The sequence below is a fragment of the Dendropsophus ebraccatus genome, chromosome 12 (assembly GCF_027789765.1).
Source record: "Dendropsophus ebraccatus isolate aDenEbr1 chromosome 12, aDenEbr1.pat, whole genome shotgun sequence".
NCBI lineage: Eukaryota > Metazoa > Chordata > Amphibia > Anura > Hylidae > Dendropsophus > Dendropsophus ebraccatus.
In genome coordinates, this window is record NC_091465.1 from 91103579 (window position 1) to 91130094 (window position 26516).

The following is a 26516-nucleotide window of genomic DNA, read 5'->3' on the forward strand; positions in this document are numbered from 1 at the left end:
CACTTCTCCTGTCCTGTATGCTGGGTGTAATCCTCGGTATATATATATATATATATACAGTGCACAGTACCACTTCTCCTGTCCTGTATGCTGGGTGTAATCCTCAGTATATATATATATATATATATACAGTGCACAGTACCACTTCTCCTGTCCTGTATACTGGGTGTAATCCTCAGTATATATATATATACAGTGCACAGTACCACTTCTCCTGTCCTCTATGCTGGGTGTAATCCTCAGTATATATATATATATACAGTGCACAGTACCACTTCTCCTGTCCTCTATGCTGGGTGTAATCCTCAGTATATATATATATATATATATACAGTGCACAGTACCACTTCTCCTGTCCTGTATGCTGAGTGTAATCCTCAGTATATATATATATACCGTGCACAGTACCACTTCTCCTGTCCTGTATGCTGGGTGTAATCCTCAGTATATATATATATATATATATATATATACAGTGCACAGTACCACTTCTCCTGTCCTGTATGCTGGGTGTATATATACAGTGCACAGTACCACTTCTCCTGTCCTGTATGCTGGGTGTATATATACAGTGCACAGTACCACTTCTCCTGTACATTAGAGAGGACAGTGGTACAGTACCTTAGAGGGGACAGTGGTACAGTACATTAGAGGGGACAGTGGTACAGTACATTAGAGGACAGTGGTACAGTACATTAGAGGGGACAGTGGTACAGTACATTAGAGGACAGTGGTACAGTACATTAGAGGGGACAGTGGTACAGTACATTAGAGGACAGTGGTACAGTACATTAGAGGACAGTGGTACAGTACATTAGAGGACAGTGGTACAGTACATTAGAGGGGACAGTGGTACAGTACATTAGAGAGGACAGTGGTACAGTACATTAGAGGGGACAGTGGTACAGTACATTAGAGGGGACAGTGGTACAGTACATTAGAGGGGACAGTGGTACAGTACATTAGAGGGGACAGTGGTACAGTACATTAGAGGGGACAGTGGTACAGTACATTAGAGAGGACAGTGGTACAGTACATTAGAGGGGACAGTGGTACAGTACATTAGAGGGGACAGTGGTACAGTACATTAGAGGGGACAGTGGTACAGTACATTAGAGGGGACAGTGGTACAGTACATTAGAGGGGACAGTGGTACAGTACATTAGAGGGGACAGTGGTACAGTACATTAGAGGACAGTGGTACAGTACATTAGAGGGGACAGTGGTACAGTACATTAGAGAGGACAGTGGTACAGTACATTAGAGAGGACAGTGGTATGCAATGTCCCAGAACGCAAGGACTACTACTCCTATCGTGCTCATTTCTATCACTTAGTCCATGCTGGTTCTGGTAACTGTGCACACTGCAACTGCTGCTAGTTTTCCCTCTGATATTCCCTGGTTATGTGTATTCTCATGTATATCTTGGTATATATATATATATATATATATATATATATATATATATATATATACTCCTGTGTATTATTATTACTACCTTGTACAGTGGTATGCAAGGCTGTGGATCACGTGCCAGTGCCCTGTAACCATGGTTCCTCCAATGGCCGACTAGCTCTGGCCAGGAGCAACCATGTGACTTCCCACTTCCTGCTGACAAGGGAGTTCAGCCCCGGCTTTCAAGCAAGGAGGTTGTGTTGCTCTGTCCTCTCCCTCAGAAGGGGACAGAAGCGTCTCTGCAGCCTTTTCACCATAAGAAGAGTAACCGACTGCCTGCCTATACAAGTGTCCGGAGTCATCTTCTCTCTCATCTGGGTGTCGTGCGGATATCTCTCTCATCTCTACAAGTACCCACAGCAAGTATTACTCCCAAGTTCGTCAACCCAGCAACGCTAGTTTCTTCTCATACTACTGCAGTGTCCCAGAACATGCAGACTACTACTCCTATTATGGATCTAGTGCTCTGCTGTATTCAAGTCTTCGGCTGTATCTGCCTGCTCAAGTGTCCGGAGTCTTCTCTCTCATCTGGGTGTCATTCCGTTATCTCTCATCATCGCTACAAGGATTCACAGCAAGTATTATTCTCAAGCTAATCCACCCAGCAACGCTATTTCTCTCATACTCCTACTCCCATCATCCGGCACGTATTCTCACAGCCTATGCAGCACCACTCCTGCCTTATTTGTCAAAGCCTGCTATATACCCGGTTGCATCCGGACAGAACTGTTGCTACTAGTTACCTCATCTATAATAAAACCGCTGTTACTGAACCCTGGCATTGGTGTCCACTAACTGGTGCCCTGACTAACTGCAGCGAAGAATCGCATGCCCATCATCACCCGCAGATTCCACAGACCGGCCCTACAGCTGTGCCGCCATCAGGCCTATACCGTGACAAGTATAACCCCTGCAGCTGCCCTGGTCATTGCCCGCTCATAACACCAGCACTGCGGAAGTGGCCCCCAGGGGCCAGGGCATCGCATTTTTGGCGTCACGAACAGGATACAGACTGTGTTGTGCCAACTGTCAGTGCCCCCAGAACTGAACTGTTATCCCCTCAAGAGACTCTGCCATTGCCGCGCTGCGGCCTACTAAGGGGTTAAACCAGCTGGTGACGTACGGCCTCCGCACGCGCGCCGTTCAAGCCCCGCCCCCGGCCCTGCGTCTTCCGAGTCACTGTTGCAGGGGGGAAGAAAATTGTGGCCGGACAGCCGGAAGCCCCGGATGTGACTTCCGGCCTGTCCACCTCTGGTCCGGGACACCCTGTCTGTCGGTGTCTGCTGATTTTGCGGCCTCTCGCCATCTCTGCTCTCTTCCCGACACAGCACCCCAGAACTCCTCAGCTTGTCCACCGGCCACCACAGTGACTCCGACGGGTCCGGCAGTCCGCCCATGGCCCGTGCTGCGCCTGCGGCTCCCATTGCTATGGCTACCGCAGCGGTTCCATTCTGCATTGGGCCCGCCAATCTCCCCAGCTAAAGGGGAACCCCACACGCTGGCTGCATTTAAAGAAAAAATCTCCCGCACCCTTGAACTAGTCTCACTCTCACCCCCTCAGCAGGTGCAGTTGCTGCTAGGACAACTTGAAGGACCCGCTGCAGAGGAGGTGCGGTCATGGCCAGCTACGGAGAAAGCTGATGTACAACAAATCCTGGCCCGGCTGAGTAAGGAGTTTGATGTACAGTCCGCTACGGAGGTCCGTCTTACATTCTATGACCGACGACAGAGGCCAGGTGAGACTCTTAGAGACTATGCACTGGCCCTTCAATTTGCCTACAGGGCTTTGAGACAAGTGGACACCATAGACCCCGCGGCTGTGGAGAGCATAATCACTGATCGCTTCATAGAGGGGGTGGACTCCAGACTCATCCAGAGCCAACTACGTATGCTAGCTGCCCAAAACCCTACCATGCCTTTCCTGGACTTCAAGACTCTGGCTCTACGGGTGGTTGGCATTGACTCCCCCTGTGCTGGTTGCACCACGGGTCCAAGTCCTCCTGAGCCCGTCGGACCTACCCCCTCACCTCCTGTTTCAGTTGTGGCCCCACCTGTTTCCGCTATACAGGCCACACAACAGTCTATCCTGGCTAACTCCTCAGTGTCTCCCGACCTCCTTACTCAAGTGGTTGACTCTCTCTGTCAAGCCCTAAGGGGGCTACACGGGGCCTATCCTACACCTCCACCGCAGGACTCGTGCTCAGAGTACTCTGGCCCCGATCGGCCTCCTCCACCAAGACCTAGATCCCCTGAGCGCCCTTATTGCAAACATTGTAGGCGACATGGACACTACCGCTCCCAGTGCTACCAGTTAAACGGGCTACCCCTGGGTCCAAGGGCCAACACCCAGGAGGTTGAGTTCCATGCCCGCAGGAAGCACAGTGGTTCTCAAGGTTCCTCTCGCAATGCCCGCATGTGACTCTCTGGGTGGACGGAGTCCCCCTGGAAGCTTTGATAGATACAGGTTCCCAGGTTACCACTATTCCCAGACATGTGTTTGAAGAACATTGGGACCTGAGGGCCTTAGGGCCAGTTGAGAGATACCGTCTGCAACTTATTGCTAGTAATGGTCGTCCTATTGTGCAACTAGGTTACTGGGAACCCACTGTCTGTATAGGTAATCGAGAGCTAGCACGTCAGGGTATTATTGTTACTGAGGCTCAGGGAGATAGTGGGACCGTGGTATTAGGCATGAATATTATCCGTCATGTATTCACTGAAGTGTTGGATGCCTTGAATGCTTCTATGTCTCGTGCTTCCCCTCAGTACAGGCAAGCCGTCCAGAAGACCATTAAGGTGCTCACCGCTCAGCGGAAGTTTGCCAACCCTCGAGGGGAAATCTGCCGTGTCCGCACTAGAGATGCTCGTCCGATCACCATCCCAGCTAACAGTGAGTTCCTCATCTGGTGCAGGGTCCGTCTGGGCCTCAACAATGCTGACTATGTGGCCCTTCTGGATGCTATTGAAATTGAGGGGCAACCTCTTGTCAGGGCCGCTAGAAGCCTGGTGACTGTCTCCAATGGTCAGGTCCCTGTCCGTCTGGTGAACCTTGGAGACTGCCCAGCTGACCTACCCAAGTTCACCACCGTGGCCATGCTATACCAACTCGATCCTGAGGACATCGTCTGTGAGGAAACCATCGCCTATCAGAGATCCGTCCGTGGCACTCAAAGGGACTCAAACAGGGCTCTCGCCCCTTGGTGGGACGACCTCCATATTGGCAATGCCAATACCCCACTGGAATGCCTCAACAGCATCCTCAACGTGGCCAAAAGGTATCACGAGGCCTTCAGCAAACACTCCCTCGATTTCGGGAAGACCAATCTGGTCCAGCATCGGATCAACACTTGGGACCATCGGCCAAGAGAAGCATCGGCCAATCCCTCCTGCCAGCTATCAGCAGGTCAAGAAACTGCTCAAGGAGATGAAAGACTATAACGTTATCCAAGAAAGTCAGAGTCCGTGGGCTGCCCCTATTGTCCTCGTGAGAAAGAAAGATGGTAACATCCGATTCTGCGTGGATTATAGGAAGATAAACACAATCACCCACAAGGATGCCTATCCTTTGCCCCAGATCGAAGAGTCTATTGCTGCTTTGGGGTCAGCCGCCTACTTCTCCACCTTGGACCTCACCAGTGGGTACTGGCAGGTGCCCATGGCAACCGAAGACCGTGAGAAGACGGCCTTCACCACCCCCATGGGGCTCTTTGAATTCACCAGCATGCCCTTCGGTCTGTGCAACGCCCCTGCTACCTTCCAGCGGTTGATGGAAAGGTGTCTCGGCCATCTCAACTTTCAGAGTGTCCTGCTATACCTAGATGATGTGATTGTCTATTCACGTACCTACGAAGATCACGTCCATCATCTGGCTGAAGTGTTCCAGGTCCTAATCGATCACGGCCTGAAAATCAAGCCTTCCAAGTGCCACCTTCTCAAACCCCAAGTGAACTATCTGGGGCATGTTGTGAGTGCTGAGGGGATACCCGATCCAGAGAAGATCTCGGCTGTGGAACACTGGGATACCCCTAAGACCGTCAAGGAGGTGAGAAGCTTTCTGGGATTTGCCGGCTATTACCGCCGCTTCATTCCCCACTTTGCCCAAGTGGCCAAGCCCCTCAATAAGTTACTCCGGGGTTGCCCTCGAGAAAGCTACAACCGACGACTCCCCGTCGAGTGGTCCGAACGGCAGGAGGTTGCCTTTCAAACCCTGAAACGCCTGTTGACCACGCCTCCTATCCTGGCCTACCCGGAATATAACCTTCCTTTCCGGCTCTACACGGACGCCAGCTTCCAAGGCCTGGGAGCTGTGCTGTCCCAGGTTCAAGATGGCCAAGAGAGAGTTGTGGCTTATGCCAGCCGGAGTCTTCGGGGCGCTGAAAAGAACGACGACAATTATAGCTCCTTCAAGTTGGAGTTACTAGCCCTAGTGTGGGCCGTCACCGAAAAGTTCAAGGACTACCTGGCTGCCACCCCTGTTACCATATATACGGATAACAACCCGTTGGCGCATCTCAACACTGCTCGGCTGGGTGCCCTGGAACAGCGGTGGGCTTCTCGACTGGCCAATTTCCAGTTTGAAATTAAGTACCGCAGTGGCAAGGCTAACGTCAATGCAGACCTCCTGTCCCGACTACCCAAGGGTGAAGAGGCCCCAGAGGACAGCGACTGGGAAGATGTAGAAATGCCTCCCTTCTATCAAAGGTTCGCTACCCAGAGTGCTATTGATGCAGCTAGGCCTGAAACGCCTTCGCCTCCACCTAGGGCCAGCAAGACTTGGCCAGGTGGCAGACCATCCAGGAAGAGTCCCATGTCCTGGGGGAGATCTATGACTACCTCTCTACTGGTCGGGTCCCCATGCGGATAAAGAGGCCCTATCCTGATGTCGAACTAAGGCGACTCTGGAGGCAAAGAAAGAGGCTCTTCCTACAGAAGGGACTGATCCTGCGGAACTCTCTTGACCCGGTCTCTGGGGAGAGGTGCCACCAGATCCTCATTCCCCGACGAGACGCTAAGATGGTGCTAGATGCCTACCATGACCGGTCTGGTCATTTTGGGGTACACAAGACGGAGGCCACTATCCGACAGCGGTTCTACTGGATCGGGATGAGGGCTGACATCGAGAACTGGTGTGCTGAGTGCCCTTCCTGTTATATCTCCAAATCTGGGGGAAGAGAAGTCAGGGCCCCTTTGCATCCAATCACCTCCCACCGGCCGAATCAGCTAGTCGCCCTGGACCATGTGAAGCTAGCCCCTACAAGATGCGGGTATACCTACGCCCTCACCATGGTCGACCATTACTCCAAGTGGGTAGTCGTGGTACCTGTCAGAGACTTGACTGCCAAGACCACCGCCCTTACTTTTTACAAGGAGTATGTAAAGCACTATGGGTGCCCAGAGTCTCTGCTGACGGACCGGGGTCCGGCCTTCGAGTCGCAACTTTTCCAGGAGCTGTGTGCCTACCACGAATGTAAGAAGCTCCGTACCACGGCCTATCACCCTCAAGGGAATGGTCTGTGTGAAAAAGTTAACCAGGTCTTTATCAACATGCTCCGAACGGCTTCAGTGATGAAGAGAGTAGAGTGGCCCCACTTGTTGGATGAACTGGTGGAGATATATAACAATACCACTCATTGTTCCACTGGCTACTCCCCGTTCTACCTGATGTTCGGCCGCCAAGGCCAACTTCCTCAGGACCGTGCTCTTGGAGTCCAAGCTCCTGACACCTTCAACCCCCTACCTGAAACTGACTGGGTTCGGGAGCATCAGAGGAGAATCCAGGATGCCTGGGAAATTGTTGACCGGAGGATGGGGGAAGCTCAGCAGCGCCAAGAGGATGCCTACAACCAAAGGGCAAATGCCACACCACTACAAGTGGGAGATAAAGTTTGGCTAAAGAAATATCATCGCTCTCACAAACTTGAAAGCCTTTGGGAGCCTGAGCCCTATGTCATTTCTTCTATCCCTTACCCAGAGACTGATGTGTATGAAGTCAAAAAGCCAGGGCTAGCCCCGCAGACGGTGCACCGGAATAGGATAAAACGTTGCACTAAGGAGGACCTCCAGGGCCTTACAGCACCGTGTCCGGTACCTGCATCCACGCCTCCGGCTTCCCCAGCAGCTCCAGCTAAACCTCTCTCTCTGGAAGAAATGTTCCAAGTTGAACCGTTCCTCATGCCCATAGGCTATCCAGCGGTCCCTGTACACATTCCAGTGGCCCCTCCACTTCCAATTGTGCCTCCAACAACTCCATCTCTACAACCAGATGCTGGGGGGTGATCTTCCACCGGTACCTGCACCAATTACTGTTGAAGAGGATCCTCCGCTGAGACGGTCTGAGCGCTCTACCAGAGGAATTCCTCCACTCCGCTACAGAGACCAGAGCCCTTAAACTGTTTTGTTGTTTAACTGTTTTGTTCCAGTTCCTGCAACGTTCAAGGTTCGTGCCTGGTCCTCCTGACCAAGTTCCCTGTACTAACCAGCCATGAGCTGATGGACACTTACAATAACAAAAGGTTCTCTAGTGCCTGTCCCAGAGCCTTTTACATGGACGATGTTCCAATTGCCTAAAAGAGACTCTACCTCACAGAGACACTTAACCCATTCCTTCCTAATGCACTTTCCTGTGATTGTGTGTTCCACACAGGGTATTATTGCACTTATTTCATTATTGCACTTATTGTACTATTGCATTCCAGTGTTATCAAAGTCTTTGTATTTCCTCCTCTGAGTAAGCACAAGGTTACATAGATTGCCTCAGAGTAGAGCGCCTCTTTTGTAAAACAGTATATTTTCCAGTGTCTGAGTCAGATAGCTCCTCCTCTGAGTAAGAGAAGTCAGTATATATATATACCTCAGAGAAAGTCCAGTTTATGTAGGAGTGTATTTTCTCATCCAGTCTCATTATTGTGTATTATTATCATATCTATAGCTGGAAAGATTTAGTTGAGCCAGTTCGTATGCAGATTTTCCTCAGAATTTCATTCAGATTTCTCCCAGGTTTCATTCAGAGTCATGTGAGCCAGTTCTCCTCAGGACCTCGCAGTATTTGTTGTCCCTTGTGTTTCCCTTCCTTTTGTTTCCAGTATTTGTTCACCTCTGTCTTGTCCCAACACAGTAGTTATCACACATAGTCATAACTAACATTCACACTGGTCCATACATATTGCACCTTGGATACCTTTTCGTGTGTTTGGCCTGTGGAGTGCTTGTGTGTGTGATTGAGTGGTATGAAAGGGAGCTCCCCATGTATGTTTGCTTTTATTATTTTGTTCTTTTCTCTTCCAGGTATCCAAGACACTACTCAGACACGCCAAGGTAGTACACAGGTCTTCTCGTTCTCCTCCAGTAGGGTAACACATTTAACAGAAAACCTACTGTCTAAGTGGCTGGAATATGGAGGGTCACCCGCCAGCAGTTAAGTTGTCCTGGCTTACACGTCAGATGGTTCACGCACTAGCTACCTGGTCGCCAGAGTACGTTAGGCACCCCTAGGTGAAGTCCTGCCACTAGGGTTTCTCATTCTCTCTCTCTTCTCACCTGTGCCTTGGGCGTGGGAAACACACACCTCATCACACTCACTCTCATCATTCATTCCTGTTGTTTGATTGTCCAGTCTATTCATGTTTTCTGCCTTCTAGATTCGCCGAGGTCGGCTCAAATTTGCTAGGGAGGTATGCAGTGTCCCAGAACACGCAAGGACTACTACTCCTATTATGGCCATTTCTCTTGCTGTGTCCATGCCTGTTCTGGTAAGGGTTTGCACTGCGGCTGCTGCTGGTTTTCCCCTAGTATTCTCTGGTAATGTGCATTCTCATGCTATATATCCGGTTGCATCCGGACAGAACTGTTGCTACTAGTTACCTCATCTATAATAAAACCGCTGTTACTGAACCCTGGCATTGGTGTCCACTAACTGGTGCCCTGACTAAGTGCAGCGAAGAATCGCGTGCCCATCATCACCCGCAGATTCCACAGACCAGCCCTACAGCTGTGCCGCCCTCAGGCCTATACCGTGACAAGTATAACCCCTGCAGCTGCCCCGGTCATTGCCCGCTCATAACACCAGCACTGCGGAAGTGGCCCCCAGGGGCCAGAGCATCGCACCAGTACACCAGCAGCTCCTATAACCCAGTACACCAGCAGCTCCTATATGCCAGTACACCAGCAGCTCTTATACCCCAGTACAGCAGCAGCAGCTCTTATACCCCAGTACAGCAGCAGCAGCTCTTATATCCCAGTACAGCAGCAGCAGCTCTTATACCCCAGTACAGCAGCAGCAGCTCTTATATCCCAGTACAGCAGCAGCAGCTCTTATATCCCAGTACAGCAGCAGCAGCTCTTATATCCCAGTACAGCAGCAGCAGCTCTTATATCCCAGTACAGCAGCAGCAGCTCTTATATCCCAGTACAGCAGCAGCAGCTCTTATATCCCAGTACAGCAGCAGCAGCTCTTATATCCCAGTACAGCAGCAGCAGCTCTTATATCCCAGTACAGCAGCAGCAGCTCTTATATCCAGTACAGCAGCAGCAGCTCTTATATCCCAGTACAGCAGCAGCAGCTCTTATATCCCAGTACAGCAGCAGCAGCTCTTATATCCCAGTACAGCAGCAGCAGCTCTTATATCCCAGTACAGCAGCAGCTCTTATATCCCAGTACAGCAGCAGCTCTTATATCCCAGTACAGCAGCAGCTCTTATATCCCAGTACAGCAGCAGCTCTTATATCCCAGTACACCAGCAGCTCTTATATCCCAGTACACCAGCAGCTCTTACCCACTACAGCAGATGTCCAGCAATTATATTCAGTGTATTTTTTTCTTTCTTACTGCTGCTGTGTGAGAAGATGCCACTGAGGATTTGTTGCCCAGGGGCCCGCATCTGTTGCCCAGGGGCCGGCATCCGTTGCCCAGGGGCCGGCATCCGTTGCCCAGGGGCCCGCATCCGTTGCCCAGGGGCCCGCATCCGTTGCCCAGGGGCCCGCATCCGTTGCCCAGGGGCCCGCATCCGTTGCCCAGGGGCCCGCATCTGTTGCCCAGGGGCCTGTATCTGTTGCCCAGGGGCCCGCATAACCCTGGGGTCAGCCATTAATACCCTAAAACTGTTTGGGTTTCAGAAGGCAAGTAATGAGGGTTCGAAGTGCAAGAAGTCGTTGATCCGCGTAGAGCCCCACTCTTCTGTAGCTTTGTTCTCTGAATCTAAATGCCGCCCCTCAAAATGAGTCACTTAGAGGGGGAGTATATAGTGTCCCATTCTCGTCTCCCACCCTGGATAAATATCTTCCTAAGAGTCTGAAACGGTTGGTGTTGTACGATGCTTGTATGTTCTGCTGTTTTACTCATCACACTTTGAAGAATTGTCAGTGAAAGGTTAAAGGGTAGCTGTCACTAGGTAACACTTTGGTCACATGACACTGCTATAGGCATCTTCCCTTGTGACAGTCCCCCAGGCTTAAAGGAGTTATCCAGTGCTACAAAACCATGGCCACTTTCTTTCAGAGACAGCGCTGCTCTTGTCTCCAGCTTGGGCGGGGTTTTGCTGCTCAGTTCCATTGAAGTGAATGGAGCTTAATTACAAATCGCACCTGAACTGGAGACAAGAGTCGTGTTGTCTCTAAAAGAAAGTGGCCATGTTTTTGTAGCGCTGGAGAACCCCTTTAACCACTTTCTAGGTAAGTAACACCACCCTGCCACCTAACATTACAGAGGAACTACAACCCCCAGATAGCCTGCAGCATACCTCCAGTTACCCCCCATAACTCCGCCTGTGTCTGGGGCAGTGACAGGCAGAATAATACATCTGGTGGATCTGTGACTGTCTAGTCTAAGTTTACACAGACTAGTAGATGAGAAACGTTAATTTACAATTGTGTGGAAACAAAAGGCCTCCACAACGTCCGCTGCACGACCGATTCTGCTCATTCCATCATCTGCATTAGATTGCAAGCTCTTGTAGCCCGCTCTACTCCCCTCATACCTGTGTAATACAAGGATTGTCAATGGTTGTTGTTCTTTACAGTTCCAGCATTTCCTACAGATTATATTGTCCTGTAAAATGGAGAAGGTGACAACATACAGACAGCAGCGCCATCTAGTGCGCCGCATGACAACAACCACTGGAGGAACATCCAGCTGGTATAACTTGGGTATATAGTGTATATAATTATATATGTACAGCTGGTATAACCTGGGTATATAGTGTATATAATTATGTATGTACAGCTGGTATAACCTGGGTATATAGTGTATATAATTATATATGTACAGCTGGTATAATCTGGGTATATAGTGTATATAATTATATATGTACAGCTTGTATAACCTGGGTATATACTGTATATAATTATATATGTACAGCTGGTATAACCTGGGGATCTCCTGTATATAATATATATGTACAGCTGGTATAACCTGGGTATATACTGTATATAATTTAATATGTACAGCTGGTATAACCTGGGTATATACTGTATATAATAATATATGTACAGCTGGTATAACCTGGGGTATATACTGTATATAATTATATATGTACAGCTGGTATAACCTGGGTATATAGTGTATATAATTATGTATGTACAGCTGGTATAACCTGGGTATATAGTGTATATAATTATATATGTACAGCTGGTATAATCTGGGTATATAGTGTATATAATTATATATGTACAGCTTGTATAACCTGGGTATATACTGTATATAATTATATATGTACAGCTGGTATAACCTGGGGATCTCCTGTATATAATATATATGTACAGCTGGTATAACCTGGGTATATACTGTATATAATTTAATATGTACAGCTGGTATAACCTGGGTATATACTGTATATAATTATATATGTACAGCTGGTATAACCTGGGGTATATACTGTATATAATTATATATGTACAGCTGGTATAACCTGGGGATCTCCTGTATATAATGATATATGTACAGCTGGTATAACCTGGGTATATACTGTACATAATTATATATGTACAGCTGGTATACCCTGGGTATACAGTGTATATAATCATATATGTACAGCTGGTATAACCTGGGTATACAGTGTATATAATTATATATGTACAGCTGGTATAACCTGGGTATATAGTGTATATAATTATGTACAGCTGGTATACCCTGGGTATTCACTGTATATAATTATATATGTACAGCTGGTATAACCTGGGGATCTCCTGTATATAATTATATATGTACAGCTGGTATAACCTGGGTATACAGTGTATATAATTATATATGTACAGCTGGTATAACCTGGGTATATAGTGTACATAATTATATATGTACAGTTGGTATACCCTGGGGATCTCCTGTATATAATTATATATGTACAGCTGGTATAACCTGGGTATATACTGTATATAATTATATATGTACAGCTGGTATACCCTGGGGATCTCCTGTATATAATTATATATGTACAGCTGGTATAACCTGGGGATCTCCAGTATATAATTATATATGTACAGCTGGTATAACCTGGGTATATAGTGTATATAATTATATATGTACAGCTAGTATACCCTGGGTATACACTATATATAATTATATATGTACAGCTGGTATAACCTGGGTATACACTGTATATAATTATATATGTACAGCTGGTATATAATTATATACAGTGTATACCCAGGTTATACCAGCTGTACATATATAATTATATACAGTGTATACCCAGGTTATACCAGCTGTACATATATAATTATATACAGTATATACCCAGGTTATACCAGCTGTACATATATAATTATATACAGGAGATCCCCAGGGTATACCAATTGTACATATATAATTATATACAGTATATACCCAGGTTATACCAGCTGTACATATATAATTATATACAGTATATACCCAGGTTATACCAGCTGTAGATATTTAATTATATACAGTATATACCAAGGTTATACCAGCTGTACATATATAATTATATACAGTGTATACCCAGGTTATATGTAAAGCTGGTATAACCTGGGTATATAGTGTATATAATTATATATGTACAGCTGGTATAACCTGGGTATATAGTGTATATAATTATATATGTACAGCTGGTATAACCTGGGTATACACTGTATATAATTATATATGTACAGCTGGTATAACCTGGGTATACACTATATATACTTATATATGTACAGCTGGTAAAACCTGGGTATATACTGTATATAATTATATATGTACAGCTGGTATAACCTGGATATATACTGTATATAATTATATATGTACAGCTGGTATAACCTAGGTATCTCCTGTATATAATGATATATGTACAGCTGGTATAACCTTGGGATCTCCTGTATATAATTATATATGTATAGCTGGTATAACCTGGGTATACACTGTATATAATGATATATGTACAGCAGGTATAACCTGGGGATCTCCTGTATATAGTCACATATTTACATACAGCCAGGCACATTTATACCCATCCAGAGACACACACACGGTACACACACACAGTACACACAAGCACATAGACACAGTCACATATACACATAAGGAGTTGAACATACATACAGAAAGACACATACAAGTACAGCTACACAGAAACATACATATATACATACATACAGTCATATACATACACAGTCTGGCACATATGCACATACAGTCACTGATAAACACAGTCAGGTACACACACACATATATATATATATATATATATATATATATATATATATATATATACACATATATACATATATATATATACATACAGCAGGGCCGTTTCTAGGTAATTTGGACTACAGGGCGAATCTTGCTAAAAGCGCCCCCCCCCCCCAAAAAAAAAAAAGTAATTCCGTTACTTACAGGTGACGTCTTCTTGGATCTGAGGCGTCACTTCTCTTTTCCTTTCCTTCTGGCCCAGACCTCCATGATGATTTCTTGCAGCTACAATTCATCTCTTCTGAACCTGCCAGACAAACATCTTAGGCTCCGCACTTTTACAACAACTTCCACTTTTTCGTGTCATGTGCAGTGAAGTCAGTAGGTATGTGGGTTGCCCCCTGTACGTAGGATCCCCTGCTGTGCCCCCATATAGTAATAATCCCCCTGTGCTTCCCTCCATAGTAATAATCCCTTCCTGTGCTCTGCCCCATAGTAATAATCCCCCCGTGCTCCCCCCATAGTAATAATCCCCCTGTGCTCCCCCCCATAGTAATAATCCCCCTGTGCTCTATCCCCATAGTAATAATCCCACCTGTTCTCCCCCATAGTAATAATCCCCCCTGTGCTCCCCCCATAGTAATAATCCCCCCTGTGCTTCCCCCTATAGTTATAATCCCCCCTGTGCCCCCCTATAGAAATAATCCCCTCTTTGCCCCCCAATAGTAATAATCCCCCAGTGCCCCCCCATAGTAATAATCCCCCCTGTGCTCCCCCTTATAGTAATAATCCCCCTGTGCTCCCCCTTATAGTAATAATCCCCCCCAGTGTTCCCCCTTATAGTACTAATCCCCCTGTGCAGTACAGATAGTAATAGCCCCATACAGGATAGCCTTCTCCCCATGTAGCCCCCCATGGTATAGACCCACTGTGTAGCCCCCCATAGTAATGCCCTCCCCTCGGGTAGACCCCCAAAGTATAGCCTAGCCCCCCAAAGTATATCCAAGTAGCCCCCATAGTATAGTTCTCCCCCTGAGTAGCTCCCATAGTATAGTTCTCCCCCCGAGTAGCCCCCCCATCCAAATAGCCCCCCATAGTATAGCCCTCCCCCATGTAGCCTCCCCCCCCCCCCGTGTAGCCTTCCATACTATTGGCCCCATTGTAGCCCCCACATTCTAGCAGTTATGAGAAGAAAAAAAAATACACTCACCTCTCCTGGATCCTGCGGCAGCGTCTCCCTCTGTCTGGCAGCTGATCTTGTAAGTACAGTGAGCTTCCGGCACAGGCAGACTGTCACACACCTGCCCGGAAGCTCACTGCTGTAGGCCCGCAGCGCCCGGACTTCTCTCCTCAGCGGCGGTCATGTGATCACGTCACATATCCACTGCCAAACAGAAGAGAGACGTCCGGGCGCTGCGGGGCTACAGCAGTGAGCTTCCGGGCAGGTGTGTGACAGTCTGCCTGTGCCGGAAGCTCACTGTACTAGATCCGACTGCCTGGAGGGACCGGCCCGAGGGGCGCACGCCGGGCGGGGTGGCGGCAATCTGGGCAGCTGATGGGGCGGGCGGCCGGGCGGCCAGCGCCCCCTAGCTGTCGGCGCCACGTGGCTGGGTTTTAGTGTGCCATTTTTGGGTCTGGTCCTGTGGCATGGGGGTCGCAGGGCCGTCCCATGGCCTCCCTTCCCTGACTGTGCACGCCTGCGGGGTTGGTGGCCACTGACTGGCACGGTGTGGACTTAGTGTAGGGACCCATGTGTATCAGATACCTGCAGGTACACAGTCAGGTACATATATATACATACAGTCACATATACACACAGTCAGGTACATATATATACATACAGTCACATATACACACAGTCAGGTACATATATATATACATACAGTCACATATACACAGTCAGGTACATATATATATACATACAGTCACATACACACAGTCAGGTACATATATATACATACAGTCACATATACACACAGTCAGGTACATATATATACACATACAGTCACATATACACACAGTCAGGTACATATATATATACATACAGTCACATATACACAGTCAGGTACATATATATACATACAGTCACATACACACAGTCACATATACACACAGTCAGGTACATATATATACATACAGTCACATATACACACAGTCAGGTACATATATATACATACAGTCACATATACACACAGTCAGGTACATATATATATACACATACAGTCACATATACACACAGTCAGACACATATATATATACACATACAGTCACATATACACATAGTCAGACACATATATATATACATACAGTCACATATACACATAGACACACATATATATATATATACATACAGTCACATATACACACAGTCAGACATATATATATACATACAGTCACATATACACACAGTCAGGTACATATATATACATACAGTCACATATACACACAGTCAGGTACATATATATACATACAGTCACATATACACACAGTCAGGTACATATATATATACATACATACAGTCACATATACACACAGTCAGACACATATATATACATACAGTCACATATACACACAGTCAGACACATATATATACATACAGTCACATATACACACAGTCAGACACATATATATATATACATACAGTCACATATACACACAGTCAGGTACATATATATATATACATACAGTCACATATACACACAGTCAGGTACATATATATACATACAGTCACATATACACACAGTCAGACACATATATATATATACACACAGTCAGGTACATATATATATACATACATACAGTCACATATACACACAGTAAGGTACATATATATTCAGTCACATATACACACAGTCAGACACATATATATATACATACAGTCACATATACACACAGTCAGACACATATATATATACATACAGTCACATATACACACAGTCAGGTACATATATATACATACAGTCACATATACACACAGTAAGGTACATATATATTCATACAGTCACATATACACACAGTCAGACACATATATATACACACAGTGGCGCTGCAATGATGAGGCGACCTGAATCGTCTGCCTCAGGCGGCGCCACCAGCTGTCATCATGGGGGCGGCATTCAGTGGAAGATTATAATATGGGCGGTTCGGGCGGCCGCCCACATTATAATCCGCCACTGATTGTACCATGTACCGGAGACCCCACTGTATTCATAAGCGCCGCGCTGTAATGAATCAGCCGTACGGTGCTGTTACTACAGCGCGGCGCTTATGAATACAGTCTCCCCCGCTCCCAGCATCTCATTACAGATGCTGTCCGGGCGCGGGGGGACTCCGGTACCGGCATTCCACGGAACGTGGGAGTGCAGCCTTAGTCCCCCGGCTGATGTGCGGCTGCCGGGGGTGTCCCATCCTGTCCCTGGCAGCGCGCGCATCAGAGAGCTCCCCGTGCGCCGGAAGTCACAGCCACAGGTGCATGGGGAGCTCTCTGATGCGCGCGCTGCCGGGGGATAGGACGGGACACCCCGGGCAGCCGCACATCAGCCGGGACCAGACCAGAAGGGCCCGACGGGGGAACGGATGGCAGGTGAGTTATGTGCTGTTTTTTGTTTTATCTGCTGTGCAGGGGGGGGACCATCTATAAGGGGGGGGGAGAGGGGGACCATCTATAAGGGGGAGGGCAGAGGGGGACCATCTATAAGGGGGAGGGCAGAGGGGGACCATCTATAAGGGGGGGGAGAGGGGGACCATCTATAAGGGGGGGGGCAGAGGGGGACCATCTATAAGGGAGGGGGGAAAGAGGGGGACCATCTATTAGAGGGGGACCATCTATAAGGAAGGGGGGAGAGGGGGACCATCTATAAGGGAGGGGGAGAGGGGGACCATCTATAAGGGAAGGAAGAGGGGGGAGAGGGAGTAGCTACCATGGGGGCAGGGTACGCCGTCGCTATGGGGCCCGGGGGTTCAGGGGGCCCGGGCCCCCGCGTTAAAACATGCCCCCGCCCCCTGTATTGCCGCTCACTATGCATATGCATAGTAAGTGGCCCTGAGCCATCCCCCCGCCCGCCCCGCCCGCCCCTTCTATCGCCGCTCAGCTGAGCCGATCAGAAGCCCGGGAAAGTGCAATGAGCAGCACTTTCCTGGGCTCCTGATCGGCTAAGCGGCGATGGAGGGGGCGGGCTGGGCAGGCGGAGGGGATCGCTGTCCTACTCACCTGTCCGCCGGCCCCAGCAGCTCCTCTCCCGACACTCCGGTCTCCCGTCATCCTCCGGCACAGGCAGCGGGGTACAGAGACGCTGCCTGTGTCCCGGAAGTGTTCTGCAGCGGCAGTCTCTCTGTCCCCCGCTGCCTGTGCCCGGAGGATGATGGGAGACCGGAGTGTCGGGAGAGGAGCTGCTGGGGCCGGCGGACAGGTGAGTAGCCTGTTTGTTGTTTTTCTGGTCGCAGGGGGGCTACTATGGGGGCACTATATGGGGGCATTGGCTACTATATGGCGGCATTGGCTACTGTATGGGGGCATTGGCTACTGTATGGGGGGCACTATATGGGGGCATTGGCTACTATGTGGGGGTATTGGCTACTATATGGGGGCATTGGCTACTATATGGGGGGCACTATATGGGGGCATTGGCTACTATATGGGGGGCACTATATGGGGGCATTGGCTACTATATGGGGGACACTATATGGGGGCATTGGCTACTATGTGGGGGCATTGGCTACTATGTGGGGGCATTGGCTACTATGTGGGGGCATTGGCTACTATGTGGGGGCATTGGCTACTATGTGGGGGCATTGGCTACTATGTGGGGGCATTGGCTACTATGTGGGGGCATTGGCTACTATGTAGGGGCATTGGCTACTATATGGGGAGCACTATATTATGGGGGCATTGGCTACTATGTGGGGCACTATATGGGGGGATTGGCACCAATCACACTGCTGCTATCTCCAAACTGTGACAATAAGCAAAATATTTTTTTTCTATTTTCCCCCCTAAAATCAGGGGTGCGTCTTATCTAAAGGCGCGTCCTATAAAGCGAAAAATATGGGGGGGGGGGGCCCTTAAAAAATTTTGCTATGGGGCCCCGTGAATCCTAGCTACGCCCCTGGGGAGAGGGGGACCATCTATAAGGGAGAGGGGACCATTTATAAGGGGGGGAAGAGGGGGACCATCTCCTAAAAGATCAGCACCCTCCTCTCCTGACATCCTCTGTGCTGCTGGGACCTCTCCTATAGGATTAGCCCCCTCCTCTCCTGACATCCTCTGTGCTGCTGGGACCTCTCCTATAGGATTAGCACCCTCCTCTCCTGACCTCCTCTGTGCTGCTGTGACCTCCCCTATAGGATCAGCCCCCTCCTCTCCTGACATCCTTTGTGCAGCAAGGGACCAAACATTATGTTTATTGGGGACAGCAGTAGGGGGGGGGGGGGGCAGTAGTGGATTATAATGTGGGCGGATTGACGCGGGGGGGGGGGGGGGCGTCATCCTATAGTTCGCCTCGGGCAGCAGAGAGGCTAGAATCACCCCTGTATACATACAGTCACACACACACTCAGTCACATATAGACTGCACATAGACCCAAAGCAACCAAAAAACCATAATTAATAAGCATAGCTGCCAGGAATAAAGAGACAGACACCGATATAACTTTTGCTGGGTGGTGATCGGCCACAGCTTTTAATTATTTCTCAAACCAAACCAATAACCGGGCAGGTAGTGCCGAACTCTTAGACCGAGGGGTGTAAAGGGGTATGCCGGACGACAGACTCCTGCAGTGCAAGTCCGCCTTACTAACCCAACACGCCTGCTTAGCAGGTAATTTCCGCCACGGAGGAGACCCTGTAGCCCTACACGGGGCTCCGACCACCACCCAACAAAGAGGGCCTGCTCAATGCCATCTTGGATGCAAGAGAATTACATCAGCTCAATATATATCAGAGCACTCCATCAACCGCCATCAATCTCTGTTATCGCCCTTTAACCGGTGACGCTCCACCCTAGAGCATCATCGAACAAAACAGGACTCGTGAGTGTTCAGTGAGAGGTAGTGGATACCATACCAAGAGTCCTAGATGTTACACACCGCAGATTATTGTCGCAATGCCTGATCTCTGCAGATTGAGCAGCCCCCAGTGTAGAGTTCTCCACAATCCAAACCAATGAGTGAACCTAGAGAAGAAAAAAGATAAATTTAAAACAACCAAAACAGCAGCTTCAAAACCCATGTAGTGTGCAAAGCAAGAGCAAATGGTAACGCCTATTGCAAATGAACTCAGTCTAGGAAAGGTCTTGCTGCTCCATAGCCACCTCTAATGTAAGGGAGTGTGTCTCTAAGCCACTGGGAGAGAGAGCAAGAGATGCAAAAGACTGAAAAATGGAGCAAGATTAAAACAGTGAAGAAGTGGGGGGTTAATCCTTGTGAACTAAGAATCTATTACCTAGAACCATGATTTCTGAAAGTCGACCACAAGCCACTCTGAACAGGCCGAGCATGAGACCGTCTGCAGTGGTGCTCACACCCTGTAATCACGGAATCACTCCTTAACTTATGGACCCAGACTCAGATCGGGTTTTTCTCATGATATCCCCATTTAAGAGAAAAGGACCTCACAAATATCAAAGTCTACTAAAACCGCTCAAACAACTTGGCCTCGTATGAGGACTTGCAAGCCGAAGGGCAAAGCTGAATAAGTAGCCAAGATAATTGAAAGGCGATGGCACTCCATGGGCATGTGCTCCCTTCTTCACCCCTTAAGAGCCTGGCATATAGGGAAGACTAAGTGACATCTTCTCTATCCAACATTAAGCATAAATACAATTCTGAGCAAGATCCCAAGAAACCCGACTACCTTAAGCGCAATGAATGATCAATTGTAAACTTCAGCAGTGCGGCAGGATCAGCAGCAATTTCCCAACAGTCCATCAAAGAGAACCACCTTCCCACACCTTACCGTAATGCTGCCACATGGCCAGGATGACCGGTGAGAAGTGACATCCATTGAGGTCCACTAGGTGGGCATGGCCTGCCCATCATACTAGACCCAGAGAGAAGCTTACAAACAACCTGCAAACAAAACTGAGACATATCACTGCACAAATGTCATCAATACCAGAAACATGGTGAACCCTGAAATAAATATAATATTCTAAGCAGTGAAGGACTGGTAAGATAGACGTCTACAGACAGGAAGGAAAGCCAAGCTATTAATGCATGAGACCACACTCATAATGTCCATCCACAAACCAACTGGGCTGATGGGAAAGATGTGTTTATTTATTCTTAGTTTTATGATTAACCCCTTCATGACAGCCCAAAATGGCCTGAATGACCGTGCCAATATTTATTGTTGCATTTCAGGAACAAGTGTACTGTGTAATGGTGCCTTTTATGACAAATATTTATGGGGTGAATTTATTTATTTATTTATTATTATTTAGTTTTATGATCAAATAATTATACTCTTTTTGGAAGGAGAGACACTCAACATCCTACTAATATAGTGGCAGAGATGTTACCACGGTAAGTTTCAAGCCTGTTCCTCAAAGCCCATGGTCAGCCTTTAATGGTCTACTGAGATGTATACAGTGTCCAGGCCACTTGGATCCTCGGTAGTAAGAGAGAAGTAGCAAGCGAAAATCCCTTAGGCATAACCCGACAGAAGGGGGCTAAAGCCGCTTAAAGGGAACCTGTCACCCCCCATACCGGGGTGACAGGTTCCCGACCCCCCGTTAGAGACCCCTATACTTACCTCATCCAGCCGGGTCCCGCTTCTGGATTCGGTCGGGTCCCGGAGATCTCAGCCGCTGCAGCCCGGCGCGCGCGCTGACAGATGAGTCCAACACCCATAGAGAATGACAGGAGAGTCCAGCGCTCCGTCATTCTCTATGAGCGTTGGACTCATCTGTCAGCGCGCGCGCCGGGCTGCAGCGGCTGAGATCTCCGGGACCCGACCGAATCCAGAAGCGGGACCCGGCTGGATGAGGTAAGTATAGGGGTCTCTAACGGGGGGTCGGGAGCCTGTCACCCCGGCACGGGGGGTGACAGGTTCCCTTTAAGGTTCCCTCCTCATATCCAACAAACCATCAAGGAGATCCAGCAACCTCCGCAATTCTGCAGAAGGAAAGCCGGCTTCATAAAAACCATCCACTCCAGGGAGGAGCTGGAATACAAACTAGTGCAAGAATATGAACAATGCAATGAGTGGTTGTGGTGGGGCTCAATATAATAGAATATTAAGCGCAGCAGGAGGTGTACAGACAAGGCAGCAACCAGACAGCAGACTCTATATAAAACTGAATTGAAAACCAAAACACAAAATACCAGCTGCTTACTTATAGAGGTGCTGGTAGAATCAAGGAGCCATCGCTGTTACGCTCACTGGCGTCCTACTGCTCGTTACCTGGGGTTTATAATCTAGATGGATCGGAGGTCTGGGAGAATGCATGGTGATGTACGGGCCTCTGCAGGTGGAGCCCTTGTGCTTTTATCTGAACATACCTGCAAACTTGACCTGGGTGACGCACCGCCACGGGACCCAAAGAGATGTGTTACCAGAGCCACTGGTTGGGCCAATAAAGAGGCGATGATTGGTGTGCAAGTATAAGCCAAAGCCAGAGCAAAGTGTCTACGGGAGTCCTGTCATGCTGTGTGATTATATGCATCATAAATACTGTCCCAATATATATATATATATATATATATATATATATATATTTAACCAGTTCTCAAAACCTATACATTATATAGAATATCTATAAAGAACACCTATGCACTATACAGAACAATTTGAGACCACCCAGGCCACAGGCAAGCAGCAACCAGCCTTGGATTTCTGTGAAGTGTATGGGGACGGTGCTGCTAGTGATGGCGCTGGATGTCACCTTGTTTCCATTTTTTGTTGATAAAATGTGAAAATACTTAAATGAAATAATCTTATTTTAATTGCAACTCACTTTGATTCCATGTAAAACTAACCTTATTAGTCTGTATAAAACAGAAAGTATATATGTGCACAGGTGTAATTAAAATCATGACCACTAGATGGCGCTGTTCACACTGTAATAGGCAGATGTAAGTGTCTCCTAACAGTCTGCCATGTACATTACTGAGCTATATTGTGACAGTCAGGTAGTTGTGCTAATACACCGGCCTAAGCTGAGATACCCGCAGACTGTCATCTATCATTGTCATCTATTATCATGATCTATCTAGCTATTCGCTGATTAAAATCCTACTGTACCTGCATCTAATTTCCCTCCATATAGAAGTGTCCTCAGACTCAGAATAGCGACCTATGACCCATAGCCCAACCCGGGTGAAGCACGTCTGGAGCCAGGTGTCTTCTCAATCCGAGGTAGCTGACTTGGCATACTCTGTCTGTGGGGGTCATTCCCTTTCCATCACATATTGATCCACCGACACCAAGGACCAAGTGTCCATATATTGGCTGGAATAAAATTATTATTTTACCTCCTCATCTAATGAGGGGGGCACCATCTTTTAGGGAAGGACAGCTGCTCTGAAAGTAAATGGCACCAGATGGGGAGGACAATTTACCCACAAACATTTTCAGGGCAGCTAAAACTTTGGAGTCAACCCCCCCCCCCCCCCCCCCCTTACCCCACCGAGCGACACTTACTCACAAACTACAGGCGGAGCGGAAAGCGTCAGACAAGGCTCTGGAGGATCCATCATTACTGAAATCACTGCTAGAGCAACTGGATCATGTCTTAGTGTGCTTGTCTGGACCAGGCCGCCACCCTGGAGAAACGAGGTCACCGCTGGAGCCACAGGATGAGGGCTTGGCGTGTTTGTCTGGACCAGGCCGCCGCCCTGGGAAAGCAAAATCACTGCTGGAGCCACAGGATGAGGGCTTGGCGTGTTTGTCTGGACCAGGCCGCCACCCTGGGAAAGCGAATTCACCGCTGGAGCCACAGGATCAGGGCTTGGCGTGTTTGTCTGGACCAGGCCGCCGCCCTGGGAAAGCAAATTCACCGCTGGAGCCACAGGATGAGGGCTTGGCGTGTTTGTCTGGACCAGGCCGCCACCCTGGAGAAGCGAATTCACTGCTGGAGCCACAGGATCAGGGCTTAGCGTGTTTGTCTGGACCAGGCCACCACCCTGGAGAAGAGGGGCCCCGCCCCCTCCAGTCAGTGCGCACTATGTGACCAGACTCCTCGGATCTGGAACGCTCAAGCAATCCCGGAATCCCTAGAATGGAGTCAGGAGTAGCGTAGAATGATACCAGGCTGAAACGCGGCAACAACAGAGCCACGAACCCTGGGAGGAACATAAAAAGTGGGACCTGTGCCTGCAAATATGGGACAGTAACAGCATCACAATATGGTCCATTCACCTCAGGATACTGAGGGGGACCAGTATAGTCTATAGAGGATGAGCCCTCATTAGGGAGCACTACCACCTCACCAGTGGGCTGTATGGTGATTGGGGGGGGGGGCTGTATGGTGATGGGGGGGGGGGGCTGTATGGTGATGGGGGGAGGCTGTATGGTGATGGGGGGGGGGGCTGTATGGTGAGGGGGGGGGGGGCTTTATGGTGATGGGGGGGGGGCTGTATGGTAATGAGGGGGGGGGGGCTGTATGGTGATTGGGGGGGCTGTATGGTGATTGGGGGGGCTGTATGGTGGTGGGGGGCTGTATGGTGGTGGGGGGCTGTATGGTGGTGGGGGGCTGTATGGTGATTGGGGGGGCTGTATGGTGGTGGGGGGCTGTATGGTGATGGGGGGGGCTGTATGGTGATTGGGGGGGCTGTATGGTGGTGGGGGGCTGTATGGTGATTGGGGGAGGCTGTATGGTGATTGGGGGGGCTGTATGGTGGTGGGGGGCTGTATGGTGATTGGGGGAGGCTGTATGGTGATTGGGGGGGGAGGCTGTATGGTGATGGGGGGCGGCTGTATGGTGATGGGGGGAGGCTTTATGGTGATGGGGGGAGGCTGTATGGTGATGGGGGGGCTGTATGGTGATTGGGGGGGCTGTATGGTGATGGGGGGAGGCTGTATGGTGATGGAGGGGAGGCTGTATGGTGATGGGGGGGAGGCTGTATGGTGATTGGGGGGGGGCTGTATGGTGATTGGGGGGGGGCTGTATGGTGATGGGGGGAGGCTGTATGGTGATGGGGGGCTGTATGGTGATGGGGGGGCTGTATGGTGATGGGGGGGCTGTATGGTGATGGGGGGGGAGGCTGTATGGTGATTGGGGGGGCTGTATGGTGATTGGGGGGGGCTGTATGGTGATGGGGGGAGGCTGTATGGTGATTGGGGGGGGCTGTATGGTGATTGGGGGGGGCTGTATGGTGATGGGGGGGCTGTATGGTGATGGGGGGGCTGTATGGTGATGGGGGGGGGCTGTATGGTGATGGGGGGGGGCTGTATGGTGATGGGGGGGGGGCTTTATGGTGATGGGGGGGGGGCTTTATGGTGATGGGGGGGCTGTATGGTGATGGGGGGGGCTGTATGGTGATTGGGGGGGCTGTATGGTGATGGAGGGGAGGCTGTATGGTGATGGGGGGGAGGCTGTATGGTGATGGGGGGGGCTGTATGGTGATTGGGGGGGGGGCTGTATGGTGATGGGGGGGCTGTATGGTGATGGGGGGGCTGTATGGTGATGGGGGGGCTGTATGGTGATGGGGGGGGGCTGTATGGTGATGGGGGGGGGCTGTATGGTGATTGGGGGGGGCTGTATGGTGATGGTGGGGGGCTGTATGGTGATTAGGGGGGGGGCTGTATGGTGATGGGGGGGATGTATGGTGATGGGGAGGCTGTATGGTGATGGGGGGGCTGTATGGTGATTGGGGGGGGCTGTATGGTGATGGGGGGGGCTTTATGGTGATGGGGGGGCTGTATGGTGATGGGGGGCTGTATGGTGATGGGGGGCTGTATGGTGATGGGGGGGGGCTGTATGGTGATGGGGGGGAGGCTGTATGGTGATGGGGGGGAGGCTGTATGGTGATGAGGGGGTTAGAACAGCTAATAAGTGAGGTGCAGCCTCATGAGCAGCAGCTGCAGGGGGGGCATAAAATGTCTCTGAGGCAAATAAGAGGGAGGGGGATGGGGTGGAGGGCACATGGGACAGGGAGAGAATAGCAGGCACTGTGCATCTCTGGGCAACATGGAGTCACTTACTATGAGGTGCACTGGAAACTAAGTGCCAGCATGGGGCCCAGCTGCTGTGAGGGGCAGATACACAGAGGGGACCTCCAAACTCCAACCAGGGAACTACTGAGGGATTACCAGAGGGGGCGGAGCTCAGACAGCAAGTGTCCTCACCAGAGGGGGCGGAGCTCAGACAGCAAGTGTCCTCACCAGAGGGGGCGGAGCTCAGACAGGAAGTGTCCTCACCAGAGGGGGCGGAGCTCAGACAGCAAGTGTCCTCACCAGAGGGGGCGGAGCTCAGACAGCAAGTGTCCTCACCAGAGGGGGCGG